This window comes from Cynocephalus volans, chromosome 15, assembly GCF_027409185.1.
Source record: "Cynocephalus volans isolate mCynVol1 chromosome 15, mCynVol1.pri, whole genome shotgun sequence".
Taxonomy (NCBI): domain Eukaryota; kingdom Metazoa; phylum Chordata; class Mammalia; order Dermoptera; family Cynocephalidae; genus Cynocephalus; species Cynocephalus volans.
This window is the reverse complement of record NC_084474.1, coordinates 58,273,140-58,286,301: the sequence shown is the minus strand read 5'-3', so window position 1 is coordinate 58,286,301 and position 13,162 is coordinate 58,273,140.

The window sequence follows — 13,162 nt, the reverse complement described above, 5'->3', positions numbered from 1 at the left end:
GACTCTTCACAATTAAAGATGATTCAAGTGCGTGCCCCACTTTCTTGTGAAATTAACCAGATTAACGTATAGGCATAAGTGACTTAACACTGTGTAAATCCGGATAATATTTGCCCTTTTCTATTATCTTTTTTTTTTTTTTTTTTAAAGATGACTGGTAAGGGGATCTCAACCCTTGACTTGGTGTTGTCAGCACCACGCTCAGCCAGTGAGCAAACCGGCCATCCCTATATAGGATCCGAACCCGTGGCCTTGGTGTTATCAGCACCACACTCTCCCGAGTGAGCCACGGGCCGGCCCTTGCTCTTTTCTATTAATCTAGTTATATAAACGTATTAAGCTGTTGTCCTATTATAAAAAATTGAATTAAGAGCATTTTCCATTACACTTCACTCCAGGTACAATTTGGAAATGTTTACAGTCTACCATTCACATTAGACATTCATGTGTGCGTCTTTTTTCCCCATTATCATCAAACATTCTTGTTAGACACTTGATATGGAAAGAACTACACCCTACCCTCAAGAAGCTATAGCCACATTGACAAAACAAGACCTATAAAAAGACTTAAATCTAACTGCCATATACGTATGAAATCATTGTTACAAACATTGTATGTTCATTCATTCCACAAATGGTACCATGTGCCAGGTCCTGTTAGGTGTGTCACATAAGATGCCTTCAGAAACCTTGCAGTCTGTGTCTGGAGGGAGACAAATAGCCTAAAGTGTTTATTATATTTAACAAATATATTTGACAAATTCAGCCTTTTTCTAGGCACTAAGAGTAAACAGATAAGGCATGGTGCCTTTTCTTAAAGAGCTTGTTATCTAGTGCTGGCTGGTTAGCTCAGTTGGTTAGAACATGGTGTTATAACACCAAGGTCAAGGTTTCGGATCCCTGTACTGGCCAGGCACTGAAAAAAAAATAAATAAATAAGAGCTAGACTACTATCTAGATAGTCCTTAAAGGAAAGTAATAGCAGGAATTACTAGCTTTTGTATAGATCTTAATGTACTTTTCACAAACTTATGGTTAAAATAACCTTTTAGGCATTATTATCCTTATTTTACAGAGGATAAAAGTAGAGAGAAAAATAAATAATTTAGCAAAGGTTAGACAGGTCAGGGCTGAGATTTGAAGTCAAGTCCTCCACATGATTAACCAAAATCAAAGGGGGATGCTTTCTATCAGAGAATAGCAGAACCAGAACTAAAAGGACAGAGACTGGCTAGCACAGTTTGGCTAGAATACAGCATTCATGAGAGGGAATGATAATAGAAAGGTACTTCAAAAAGTTCATGGAGAAATTAATATTATCTTTCCATTCTATTTGTCCACGAACTTCTTGAAATACTCTTAAAGTACTCTTCCATTCTGTTTAACTGTTATAATTGTCAAGGGGTTCAGATCCCTGTACTGGCCAGCCAACAAAATAAATATTATCATTATATAAGTGCTTTAGTGTAGAATTTGAAGAAATCATTTTATGCTCAAAATTTTACTTCCTATTCTAGTCTTTTTCCAGAAATTTATTTAAATTCCTGGAGACTCCTGTCCTTTACTAAAAAGCCTTTGGGAGAAGCTCCCTCAGTTTTGGCATTACTAGAAACAGCATGCTGATCAATGATTTCATTGCCAATGGGACTTGAAAACAAGGAAGACACTAAAATAGCTTCCAGAATAATCAAAGTTAGATATAAAATAGGTTAGGGAGGGCTGGCTGGTTAGTTCAGTTGGTTAGTGCTCAACCTTACCAAGGTCATGGGTTTGGATCCCAAACTGGCCAGCTGCCAAAAAATAGAATAGCTTGGGAAATAGGCACTCTTGAAGGACAGATTAACAGTATGTCAAAACAAAATGGACATACCTATATAAGCAATTCGTATAAGGATACAAAAGATCACAGTGGCTTCCTCTGGAGGATAGGATTGAAGATGGGGAAACACTTTATTTTATTCTTTTCTGTGTTAGTCAAATCTTTTGGCTCAACAATTCAGCTTTTAGGGGTCTGTCCTACAGAAACAGTCACAGAGTTGCTCAAGACAGCTTTGAGCAACTTTGCTTTATTTATAAATAAAGTATAATTATTTCGGCGTTACTTTTAATAGCAAAAAAAATTAAAAACAACATCAAATGCTCATCATTCTTAATCAATATATATGTTTGTAAAGGCATAGAAAAAAGTTTGGAAAGCTAATCATCAAAACTTATATCTGAGAGACAGTTGAGAAGATTGAGTGGTGAAGAGAGGAACTTTACTTTTTATTCTATGTATTTTAGTACTGCTTGAATTATTTTACAATGTGCATTAATTATTGTTACATAAAAAGTTCCTTTTTAATAATAAAGTGTTCTTTTTTAATAGATGTCTTGTGAACCATTAATTTTTTGTCAAAGTAGTGTTTATCAAAGTCTGCCTCCCAGAATCACGTGAGTTCTGACTCCTGGACCCCACCCAGGCCAATGGAAGAAATCTCCGGATGGGGGGCCTGGGAATCTGAGTTTTCAAGCATCCTAGATGATTCTTATAATACTAAAATTTGAGAATTAGAGACCAAAAGAATGAGATAGCCAAATTGGTTCTCAGGTATGCTTGCTTAGATAGAGATACAAACTGAACAATAATGATGACTTACACTTTGGTATTGAGCGCTATCATTTCCAAGTTTTTTAATATTCACTTTCCTCCAAAGTAATCAGGATAGATGTTACCCCCATTTTAGAGAATGAATGATTAAGGCACTTGAGATGATTTTTCTGAGGTGCTTTTCATTATGTGATGCCTAGTTTCCTGTCCCTGCTATATGCTATGGTTTGAATGTCTGTGTCCCCTCCAAAATTCATATGTTGAAACCTAATTCCCAGTGTTATAATGTGGGGAGGTGGAGCCTTTAGGAGGTAATTAAGTCACCAGGGCAGAGTCCTCATGAATGGGTTAATGCCATTATAAAAAGGGCTCACAAGTGGGTTTGCTTTGTCCTTCCACCTTTTGCCCTGTGAAGACACAGCTTTCCTCCCCTCTGGAGGATGCAATGTTCAGGGTGCCATCTTAGAATCAGAATCACCAAACCTGCTGGCACCTTGACATTGGACTTCCCAGCCTCCAGAACTGTGAGCCAAAAAATTTCTGTTTATAAATTACCCAGTCTCAGGTATTCTGTGATAGCAGCACAAACAGACCAAGACACCATGTGTCCTCACTATACTGTACTTTAAGGAAAGGACTTAGTTGCTTTCTCCCAAGGATCTTACCATGGTTTTGTACTGGAAGCCAGAGAAGCCCAAAGCACTCATTTTATGTAGGAATCAAGACCACAAAATATTTGAGAATTCTCCCTAGGGAATCTTAAAGGAATCCACTGCATCTCTTTGGAGACAGACTTAGATCCTTGGTTTTTCTCTTTAATTCCTGCATGACATAGTGTGAATTTTCTAACCTCTCTTAAGCCCCAGTGTCCTCATCAATAAAACTGGAACTAAGTTGTCTACTTCATAGAATTGTTGTAAGGATCACAGTAAATCTAGCAGTGTATTATAGCACCTAGCACAGGGCCCTCTACAGAATAAGCATGCAGTGGATGTTAGTGGATTCCTCAATCCCACTCCTACCTCCCCACCACGCCACCCACCCATACCTTCTAAAGTTTTTCACAGTATCACAAAACCTATATACACTGGAGGAACAAACACTTCTTCACCATAGACACACCCACACTTGCTATGGAAAAATGACAGCCAAATCTTTTGGCTTGTGAAGATTTTGTAAATATTTTCACACACGTGTTTATTAGAGAAGGGATTGGAAAACTTTCCGTAGAGGGCGAAATAGTATTTTAGGCCTTTCGGGCCATATGGTCTCTGTGGCAACTACCCAACTCTGCTGTTGTGCACAAAAGCAGCTACAGACAAATGTAAATGAACAGGCATGGCTTTGATCCAATAAAACCTTATTTACTAAGCCAGGCAGCAGGCCAAATTTGGCCTGCAGACCATCGTTTGCTGACCCCTGTGTTAGAAGATTACTATTGCTATTATTAAAAATAGCTACTTTAAGTCATATAGAAAATGTCCTTATTCTAAAGAGATGTACGTTAAAGTATTCAGGGGTGAAGTGTCATGATTTCTTCTATTTTCAAATGTTTCAAATAAAAATGTGTAGAAAGAGAGGTAGGCAGATGGAGCAAATGCAGTAAAGTGTTAATTGTTGAATTTAGGTGGAGGATATGCGAGTGTTCATTGCATTGTTCAACTTTGTAAGGTTGACAATCTTCATACAAAAAAGTCAGGAAATGTATATGCTTTGAGTTGAGAAAGGACTTCAGACATTATTTTTCCTGGATGCTAGACTATAGCATTTCAGAGTGATTTTGAAAGAATACCAACTGGTAAATATGATAGGACAGAATTAATGCAGGGCCCTTCTTGGTTTTCCTTCACCAAAATTCCTGTTCAAAGTCTCTGAAAACTCTTCAGACACCTGAATTTATTGTGCTTCTGGTTTCTACTTGCTGTAAGAATTAAAAGTGACAGGCTGCATTCCCTGTTAGAGCAAATACTAACAAGTTCATCTGATATTCATTGGTTTAGTACACAGGCCCATCCATTTATTGTTAAGCAGTTAAAAATGTCATATTCATTATCATCAACTATTCAGTGTCCAGATCAGGAAGCAGCCCATTAGTGATTTGGAAGTCAATTTGTCCAACTCAGCCTTCATATTCTTACCAGTCACCCTGAACATTAAACATGCTCACAAATATGGTGGGGAGAAGGAGGGACAATGAATCCAAGTGAAAAGACCCTGTAAACTCAATGAACGTTGGTGGCCTTAAAATAGCTAAACACACATGCACTTATGTAAGAATTCTGAACCTTAGGGGATAAGAGGGAAAGAAGGTTACCTATTCATCTCCACCATTTCTGCCTCCACAATAATAAAGAATCCAAAAAATTTCTCCTATACCCCTTTCTGTTCAGACTGGGTGTGCTCCAGACTCGTAACAGTTTTGTTTTCTAGCCTTAACAGGCTACAAATCCTATAGTACAAGATTAAAAATAGGCCAGAGAAATGCTTTCTTCCATTTTTTAAAAAAGCATTTTTTTTCATCCAAGGAAGCATATGCTTTTTATACTCTTGAATACAAAGTACCCAGAGTACTTTACTCACTATTTTACTGTGGAGAAATGACACTTGGAAAGTAAAGAAGTATCTATAAAGTTTGGCCTTTTAGTTATTTTATGTTTCTTAGAGTCAGTTTTTGAAATTTTAGTATAACTGGGATTTCTATGTTTCTAAGTGTCTACGAAAGTATAAAGTTTTACATATTTTCAATAGTTTTAAAAGTCTACTATGTATTTTTATCCTTAATAAAGATGGAAAGCATGGGCTAAGACATTAAGCTTTTTTGCTTTTCAGCAATATCAACTTAATGTTGTAACACTACACGTCATGCTGATCAGAAAATATCATTACTTAATGGAGAATTACATAATACATGCAATTTTGTGATGAAAGCAAAACATAAGTATGTGGAAGAAAAATGATAAAAGGAGTCTTTGGAGGTGAAAAGATTTATGAACTACTGCCTCCAAGATATAACACATCAAGATATTATCAGCCTTTAAAATCACAGTATCAGTTATGATCTGGTATTATCAAGCTAGTCATCTAACAAGACTAGAGGAATAAGACAAGAGGTAGTTGTTGAGGAGAGTGATCAGGAAGATGGGAGGTAGGATAAGCATTGTGTATTAATCTGGAGACTTGTGTTATAAGCAACAGAAACTCAATTAAGCAGAAAAGGAATTTATTTTGTAGTTCAACAAATGGACAGGAAGCCAGGAAAGCAAGACCCAAATCTGGTCATGGGAGAAGCAGCACCACTTACTAGCCACTGGTTCAGAGCACAATATTCAAATCACAGGACAGCACCTCAGTCTTATGTTGGCTGGTGCCATAATTGAGTATTTAGTGTGCCATTCCGCCATTCCATAGGTTTGGCTTATTCTGGATAATAAGATGAATGGAAAGACCAGTAAACCACATAGAAATTAACCTAATACCTTGTCTCACAGGAAAATGAGTTATTTGACAAGATACAGTACTGAATATAATGTCTTGATGGTATGTCCACTAATGGATGATGCTGGCAGAGGCATCATGGACAGGAAAAGCAAATCAAATTCAGTGTCTATTACAGTAAAGAATATCTGCTGTCCCCAAAGAAGTCCAGCTTGTCTTCCATGAGGTAGCTGATAGGTCCCCTCAAAGTACGGTACCATTTTAGAGACGGAGTTTGTCACTCTTGCTGCTGCTGGCAAATTGGGCCCTCAGCCAGATAAACCTTGGTAAGGGGAAGAACACTGTGTTGATTCTATACATGGCTTCTGTCCCTGTCTCTATAGCCATCTTATTCCTGATCAAGTGTTTGAGTGGCCCATGAGAAAGACACTGACATCCACAAGGCACCTGATTATTATGTTCACCTGACTATAAAATGCTTCCTCTGAAGAAAATAGAAAATACCATGGCTTGGCTGACAAATTATCCCTAAGGAAAAGTGAGATATACCAGGCAACTCCTAAAAAATAATTAGTGGGGTAAAGGAGAAACTTAACTGGGCTCAGTAAGCCCTGGTTTAACAAGAAAGTGTTAAAATTCAGACAATTTCAAGTTACATATTTACATTTAACTAATCTGTGAGTTACTGCATCTGTTTTTGGGAAGAATGGAGTTTTTTAAAAATTCACCAGCTAAAAAAATTAAATGTGACTTTAATTTTTAAAAAAGCACCCTCAGAAGTGGGGACCTGCTGTGGGCTGAATTGTGCCCTCTTTCCCTAAATTCATATGTTAAAGCCTTAACTCCCAATGGGACTATATCTGGAGACAGAGCCTTTAGGAGGTAATTAAGGTTAAATGAGGTCATGAGGGTGGGACCCTAAGCCAATTGAAGAGGAAGAGAGAGAGAGAGAGATTTGTCTCTCTCTCTGCCATAGGAGTACACGGCCAGAAGGTGGCTGTCTGCAAGACAGGAAAAGGGCCCTCACCAGGAACTGAATTGGCTGGCATCTTGATCTTGGACTTCTCAGCCTCTAGAACTGTGAAAAATAAATTTCTGTTAAGCCACAATAATAAGTCTATGGTACTTTATTATGGCAGCCCAAGTTGAATAACATAGGGCCTTTTGGAAGCATTTATATAAGACATAAATATTTCTAAAATCTGGGCCCATTCTCAAAGGTCCATCCATATTCCTTCCCCCAACTACCTTAGGCCAATCCTGTAATCTTGCTCTTTCCAAGTCTCTAACCATCCAGTCAAATCATTAGCCGCTTTCAAAGTATTTCTGTTTCCTTGAGGCACAATAACCCTGGGTGGAAGACTAGAAGGTAGAAATATCACAGTAGATATTTGTAATGTTATGAAGGTTTCTTCCTTAAAGGTACTCAATCTCCCTGCATTCAAAGGGACCTGTAAACTGATTGCTGGATGGCCAAGGATTTGCCAGGCCTGCATTGCAGGAGGGAGGGGGAGAGGAAGGTAGAGAAGAAGAGAAAGGAGAGAAAGACGGAGGAAGATGATCAGGAGGAGAAGAAGGAGGGAGGAAGGAAGGAACCTTTTAAACATATGGCAAAGCCCATAGTGGTATATCCCATGACCCATATAGGGAAATATGCCAAATCTTATGCAAATTGAGCATCAAAATAAATAAAGATGGTATTATGAGCTGAATTGTGTCTCTCCCAACATTCATGTGTTGAAGTTCTAACCCCCAGTAACTCTGAACATGAATGTATTTGGAGATACAGCCTTTAAAGGGGTAATTGAGGTAAAATGAGGTTATACGGGTGGGACGTAATCGAATATGACTGGCTGGTGTCCTTATAAGGACCTTATAAGGAGGAGATTAGGACACCGACACACACAGAGGGATGACCAACTGAAGACACATGGAGAAGATAGCCCATCTACCAGCCAAGGAGGGAAGCCTTCAGAAAAAAAACAACTCTGCTGGCATCTTTATTTTGGACTTCTAACCTCCAGAACTGTGAGGAATTTCAGTTGTTGAAGCTACACAGTCTGTGGTGCTTTTTATAGCAGCCCTAGCAAACTAACACATATGGTAACATAAGCCATTGAATAGTGTAAATTCATGAGTGATTACTGATATAAATACATGAATAATAAATGGAGGGAAAGGGAAAGCAATTCCTTTCAGTAGAATACGAGCTAATAAATGTAGAAGAAATAATGTAACTAGAAAATCATTTGATAACTATCACAGTAAAAACTGATCCAAGCCAAGAATATCAGTGTATGCTAAAAGTAGCAGATAAAAGTTTAATGAGAAACAGGCTATTTACTTAGTCTAATGGTCTCTCCCAATAAATTACAACGAGTAAAATAGTGACTTTACAGTGGAGAAACCTGGCAGACACTACCTTAACTAACTAATCAAAGTTAACATCACCAGTATAGGACAAACCGACATCATGTGCCCAAAGTGCATCGGCTGAAAACAATCACAAGCCAACATCAGACAAACACAAATTGAGGAATGTTCTACAAAATCAATGTCCTGTTCTCTTAAAAAAGGTCAAAGTCACGAAAGACAAAGTAAGACTGGGGGAACTAATTCAGGTTAAAGCAAACTATAGAGAGGCACGACAACGAAATGCTGTGTGTAGTCCTGGGATTGGACAATTGACAGAAGTTAAATATGAGGATGGATTCAATAGTATCGCATCAATGTTAAACTTCCTTGTGGGAATTGTACTGTGGTTATGTAAGAGAACAAGACTGTCATCGCACATTTAGGCTTCCAATCAATAGCCACTGACCACAGCCGCCTCCCGCCCCGGTCCTGGGCTATTTAGGGATGACTCAGATGATACCTCCCAGAGCTTCGCCGTCGCCCCCTGACATCATCCCCATCCTTGCGTCAGGGGCTCTTTCCTCTCTGCCTTTGCCGTACCCTCCGCCTTCTGCGCACCTGGCCCCCGGGTTTTCCTCGTCCCTGCGCGCTGCTGCTTCCTTGCCCTGCAGCTCTCTCTCTTCCGCTCTGCCCTCCCCGGCTCCCTCCACCTGCGCCGGGCGCCAGGTGCGCGGCCAGCCACCCCTCGCTCGGCTGTGCGCTTGCGCCCTGCGCTCGCGGGAGCTCAGCTTAGAGTCGGAGAAACTTGAGCCTCTCCGGGGGCGGGTCTCGAGGGATCCGGGCTCGGGGGGCGACGCCGCGCGGGGCTGGGACAGGTGGCTGCGCTCCCCGCGATGGGCTGCTCCAGCAGCGCCCTCAACAAGGCCGGCGACAGCAGCAGAGTCCGCAGCGGTGAGCAGGGCCCGGGATCGGGTGGGCTCACTCCCCGGGAGGTCCGAAAGGTGCGTCCGTGCTCACCACCCCCAGGCAGGGGGCGGGCTCCTCCCGGAGGACGGGAGAGGACCCCTGAGCGCAGCGCGTCCTCCTCCCGAGATCCGGAGTGGCGCTGCTGTGACCGAGGGTGCGGCGGTCCGGGTGCTCTCCACCCGGCACGGCCCGGCGCACCCTGTCCGCAGACGTGATCGCGGCGGACTGGCGTTAAATGCCTGACGCGGTTAACCGTGGCTTTCCCTTAAACGGATGAGAAATTCCCGTCAAGACCTTCTCCGGTTCAGCCTCGGAGATGGCAAAGGATGCGTGCAGTACACACGAAGAATCTCCATCAGATAGGTGCCCGCAGCTTTCGAGGAGGTCAGATACGCTTTCCCCTCTCTTTGGCTTAAGTATTCGTATTTCTTGAGAAATGTGTACGTGGTGAAAAAAAGTGGTCATCGCTGAATCTTATAAAGAAATCCAACAAGGATGTTTTGAGCATCTGCTATGTAATAGTAGCCCGGTGCTTGGCTAGATGCTGGAGATACAAGTGACCCTACTTAGGGAAGTTGAAGGTGGAAGAGATAGACGATTAACACGTGAAATAAATGATTCACGTCGTTTATGACAGTGATAAATACTACTGTGAAAAGAATAAAAGCAGATTAATGAACTAGAGAATGACCGGGTTTTATGGCTGGCTCACTTCTTAGATTTTGAATGGCTAACATTTTGGGCAAAGCTCTGGAGGTAAAGCAAATTCTTTCAAGCTAGGTTACAGTTTTCTTCATGCTAACTTTGGTGGGAATTTTATACTCTGCTTAATACCTTTTCACAAGTCTTAGTACCTTGTGTTATTGAGATAACAGAAATGTCTTCTCTGATTTTGCGGTAGAGAAGACAGGATTGTCATGGACGCTGTTTCAGATCTCAGCCACTGTGTCCTAGTCAGAAATACATTGTGTTGCTGTTATTTTCATGGTGTGTGATAATTTATTCCTAGCTTGAGTAAATAACAGAAAGCAATAAAAAGTTAGGAAATAGGCAAAAAATTAAAACTATAAATTAAAAAATTCAAACTATAATATAAAAGTGATTCTAAACCCTTTGTCACTGACAACAATGTGAAGAGAGACGTAAAAGTCCGTTCCTAAGGTACAGGGCTCACTAACCTTTCTTCTGAAAAGGTGAGAGCCTCTTTACCCCCAATATGTTCTAAAGAGGCTGTTACGAGAAGCAATTTCTTTGATGTTTCATGTTTTATTTTATGAAATGAGGTGAGGTTTTGCATTCTGTTGCATTTCAACATGAAAAACCGAAGAAAATCTGATGCTTCAGGAAGGTACACCATATTATTCTGGCTTCTCTTACCCCCTGGCATGCCTCAGATATCCTAGGAGTGGCATCCTGGTTTAAAAAGCAGAGCACTCCATCATCATTATAGATTTTTAAACCAATAAAAATATCTGTTTCAGGGAATGTAACTTTTTTTGGCAGGGGCAAAAGTATCTAATAGATGGAATGGGGTTTTTAGTCCTCTCAGAAAATAATGAATGACCTTGTTTTAAAAAACATTTTGTCACCAGTATCAATAACCATCCACATGAACTTTCTCATTTTTTTAATTCTTGCTTTCCTTGCTGTTCTAAGTTTTCACCGATGTTGTTCTGGAAGAAATGTGAAAACACCTGATGACAGTTTTAGCATATAGAAAATTAGTTACTTTGCTGCATAAATTGCTCAGCACAGATATTGAATCAATCAACAGGTGTATTTTCCTTCTGATCCTCGATCAGACAATACCCTCGTGTAACTGAATACTATTGTATGTTCATTAGCATTTCAACTCCATGATCTTGGAGGCCTGATAAATAATTCATTCCTGTTTCTGCAGCTTAACACTTCTTTAAATCCTATATACAACCCCAGGCCTGTGTGTATGTGCTATTAGATAAAAACAGTCCAAGTTTATTACATGTCCTCTACATACATTTATTCATTGTACCCTCAGTGCTTAACAATGCTTGGCACAAAATAGGCCCTCAGTAATTATTCATTCGGTGAATTACTTCATTTAATTCTTATAACAATGATATGGCTAAGTATTATGATTATCCTGATTTTACAGATAAGAATAAATAATTTACTGAACGTCACAAGGCTCCTAAGAGTTGGAGCTGGGCTTTGAAACCAGGTGCTTAAACCTAGCTTTAAATCTAGCTTGTGTAACCAGATTTAAATCTGCTTTTGCCTCAAATAAGATATATAAGTGCTAAGTGAACATTGTATATTACATTTTAAATTAATATATAAATATAATTTGTGTAATATATATTACATAATATTTGTATAACATTTATTATAATATATATCTTATTTAGGGATTAGAATAGATACTCTTTATTATATTTCTTTTGTTGTGTCCATTGTGGGTGACCATACACCTAGTGGGGATCAAGAGTGATTTGAGGCATATAATATAACATATATATTATGTTATAATAGACAACGTATTTATTATAATCCCTAAATAAGAATCAATAAAATATGAAGTTTATATTTGCTTCCAAATTTAAACTTGGAATATTTGGAGGACATTTAACTTAAGAGATATTTTAAGCAGAGTACAAGGGTACTTCAAAAAAGTTCATGGAAAAATAGAATTAAAAGATAATACAAATCTTTCCATGAACTTTTTAAAGTACTCTCATATATAGATAGTTGTAGAGAAATTTCCAGTACTTTCTGGCAGAGATATAGACAATGAAGATTATCATAAGAGATTCTTTTAACTTCACAGTAGCAACCTTAGAACTCGATGGATTGAAGCTAAAATACATAAACTATCCTGTAGTCTGGATTTGTGTTGTCAGTTTTCTGTAAGAAATTTTCTGGTTTAAGAACTGTTATACATGATGCAGTATTGGCCTTCAAGCAAAAGAATCATCAAATAATAGGTTGGACTAGATTATCTCTTAGATCTTTTACAGCTCTAAAATCCTATGACACTAAAATATGATGGTACTTATTTTTTAGTCTCAAATATAAATCAGACAGCAGCTACTGGTAGGTAGCCATTAGGTTGCATAGGAAAAATCTGATATCTATCCTACAGATTACGTGGGGGCATTTGCTCTGACTCACCAGACCCTGAATCCCATGGAGCTTCTCTCTGTCACCTCCAGTGATGACTGACCAAGGTGTGTGTTGGGGAGAAAAGAGGTGGAGACTGGCCTCTGGTTGTAAATAATTACCCAGTGCTACTCAAAGTGTAGAACAGTGCCTGAAGTGCCCTGAACTATGTGAGGAAAGAGGCTTTTCTTTCCAAAAGGACAATTAGACAGATTGAGTTTGTAATTTCTTGTGTTTGTGGAAGCAAGTTCTAAATATTAGGGCAATTTCTGTTCTTTTCAGTACCCTGCGGATCTGATGGAATCTGAACACAAAGGTTTTGTTGACGTGACAGACTTTGATGTACCCAAAGGTCTCTAGACCTTTGCATCTGAACCCTACTCCCAGCTCTACCAGCCCCCTGCTAACATGTATAATTACTGCTCCATTCTTTTCTAAATAGATACTATTCATTTCTGGCACACTTCTTCATCATCCTCAGATTTTACAGCTTAAGCATCAATGTGGACAAAGTAAATAAATGATAATTATTGACAAATTCACTGCTAGGTTAATGTGTACATTTCCACTGATGGCTATAATTGTTTGTATGTTCTAACTTGAACTTTCACTAGCTGCTTGGAGTCCACCTGCCTAGGCAATCAGAGGAGGCTTGAATCTTACAGTTATGTGAATTGT